This window comes from Centruroides sculpturatus, unplaced genomic scaffold (genome assembly GCF_000671375.1).
Source record: "Centruroides sculpturatus isolate CEXI.00-Female unplaced genomic scaffold, Cexi_2.0 scaffold190, whole genome shotgun sequence".
Classification (NCBI taxonomy): Eukaryota; Metazoa; Arthropoda; class Arachnida; order Scorpiones; family Buthidae; genus Centruroides; species Centruroides sculpturatus.
The window spans coordinates 781,813-784,988 of record NW_019384543.1 but is presented as its reverse complement, the minus strand read 5'-3'; positions in this window follow the sequence as shown (position 1 = coordinate 784,988).

Genomic DNA, 3,176 nt, shown 5'->3' with positions numbered 1-3,176 from the left:
GGATGTTTTATTCTTTTAAGGTTTAGCAAGTTTCCTAAGTTGTGCTTGTGGGGTCTCCCCCCTTTTCTCGGTGCGGACTTACTTTTCTCCGCTCAGGAGCGCAAGTGTGCGCAATTTTTAACTACGGCGCTTTTCTCTCGCTGGTGAGTTGGTTTCTCTTCTATTTTTAAGTTTCTAAGGTGAATGGCAAGGAAACCTTCGTCCTAACAAAACATAAGCCCCAAACAAAAATAGAATAATAAGTAAAAATAAAAGTAACTAAAAATAACACTCGGACTTGGTTGCTTACAGATTTGACCGACATGTTTATAATTGTGTTATGGACTAAGTGATTAATACAGGCATTATGAATAAAAATTAGGCACTGTAATAAATTTCAGGTTTTTTTTCATAATTTATTAGATTGACTGGTCACTATGAATACTGCTATCACTAGTCAGGCAAAGTGATAATAATACCTTAAGGAGTGATCATCCTACATACATTAGCCAATCAGCACTCATGTCTAAGTTGCGCGTGCATATTTTGTTTAGTATCAAATTTTAAATTCATGTGACCAGTATTTAATCTTGTGCAACATTTTAATTTTACTTTTGCCTCTTAAAATAGTGTTTTCTTCTTTGAAAAAAGTAATGATTACAGAGCAATCATTAAGTGATATAAATAACCACTTCAACAACCAATTAAATCAGTTAATAGCAGCAAAAAGACAAAACAGTCAAACTTTTACAAAATCAGTATATTTGACAATGATACAAAAAGTGAGAGTCAAAAATCAAAGTTACCAGAAGAATATCAGCATTTACTTAGCTATGACTTTGTATCTATCAGAGAAATAGAAAAATTAATTGTGCCCATAAAAGATGATAATTTGATTAAATATTACATTCATACTGAAGAAATATTTCAGATATTGCATAATGACCATATTGCTATTGACCATGGTGGCAGAAACCGCATGGAAAAAGAATTAAGTATGAAATATAAAAATATTACAAGAGATACAAGATATGATTGTGATTTACTTGAACTTATGTGAAATTTATAAAAAAAAAAAAAAAAAAAAAAAAAAAAACAGAATGTTCCTAAGAAAGGCTTGGTAATTAAACCAGTTTTAAATAATAAAATGAACTCAAGATGTCAGGTCAACCTTATAGATATGCAGTCGCAAGCCAATGAGCAATATAAATTTATACTTGTGTACCAAGACCACGAGACATGGGGTAAGCATTTGTATTCAATAAAAACGTTTTTGCACTCTATGAAAATGACCATTATGTTGTCAAATAGGTTTATATAAGCAACTTATTTTGCATATTTGTTGCACTTATATGCAAATTTTGGAATGTATGATGTTCCTCAANAAAAAAAAAAAAAAAAAAAAACAGAATGTTCCTAAGAAAGGCTTGGTAATTAAACCAGTTTTAAATAATAAAATGAACTCAAGATGTCAGGTCAACCTTATAGATATGCAGTCGCAAGCCAATGAGCAATATAAATTTATACTTGTGTACCAAGACCACCTGACTAAATTTGTTCAATTACAATCATTAAATACCAAAAGGGCTGAAGATATAGCCTATGTTCTTTTAGACATTTTTACAATTTTCAAATCAAATTAGAATACTCAATTTGCACTGAGTATTCTACAAAGCGATAACAGAGGAATTCATCTATAATGTCATCAGAGAAATGTGCAGTATGTGGCCTGAGTTAAAACTAGTGCATGAAAAATTTTACCATATTTTCGCAAATTGTCAGGCATGTCGGTCTATTTGGGGAAAACCATGAAATCAGATATTTCTATTTGGTTAAAACTAGCATTCTCATTTACCCTGGGAATGTCTCTTTGTGTGAAATTTGAGAGGAATGTGTTATTTTTAAGGTGAGTGTGGATTGTAAGTGTAGCCCACACTGATTAACTACAGCTGCTACCAGCAGTGGTAGCAGCTGTAGTTAATCAGTTAATGAGGTGCTTGTTTTTGGTGAGTCACGTTACATCTCACCGTTGCTTGAGATACTGGTTTCAGGAAAAATTTTACAGCAAATGTTCAAAATGATTCCCTTCCACTTCAATACATTTCTTGATCCACACTTCAAATGATTGTAAACAACTGAAAAGAACTTCAGGTGTCAGTTGGGCACAAGCGTCAGTTGTCAGTTGGGCAAAACAAGCACCTCAAAAGGAGCAGAAAACGACTACGTCCACGTTGTTACTCCTGGGTAGTGCTAAAAGTAGTGAATGCTTTTAAAGATGAAAGTAATAAGGTTGTGAAAACCAGTAAATTGCCCTCCCTGTCTATTCCAGTAATAAAAGGTATGGTTTCTCATTAGAATAAGCTTTTAATTTTAACCTTAAAATAATGTTGACCTTTGACCTAGACTTTACGATCACGAGTTTATCTGAATGTAAAATTTCCTGCTCTTTCCATTTCCGGGGTCAAAAATATGTTTTTCCATTGAAAAAAACAGACTTGACCTCCAAATGGCCTTAAAGGTCAAGGTCACATCTGAGGTTGCCAATTGATTGTCCCCTTGACACCCTACAACTTTTGTCTATACCTTTTTCCAAAATAATGAGATCCAATTAAGATATTTCATTGTCTCAAGATAAAAAATACACCCTGTATGTGAAATTGCAAACTCTAATAAGCTAATAAATTCCCAAATTTCATATACAAGTCAACCCCCCTATAACACTGTTGATTATTCTGTTTTATATGAATTCCATGTTGTACAAGTCACTTAGATTTTACAAATATGTGTGCCGGGCTGTGAACAGCTCACATATTTGTAAAATCTAAGTGACTTGTACAACATGGAATTCATATAAAATGGAATTATCAACAGTGCTATAGCGAAGTCGACTATATAGGTATGATTATAAGGCAGGGGTGTCCAACCCGCGGCCCGCGGGCCGCATGCGGCCCAAGGCAAGTTCCAATGCGGCCCAATAAAGGTGTAAACAAAACCGACAAATGTTTTAATTTTTTATTATTTATTTATTTCAACGGCATAAACTCAGAAAAGAAGTTTCACAAAGCCATAAACCTTTATTCATATTTTAGTTTTGAGTGGAAATGAAATATTTTCATGTACTTGGAGATGTGTGAATGAGGAAGGATTACTAAATAAAGCTGGAGTTGTGACTCAAAGGATTATAGACCCAAATTTGG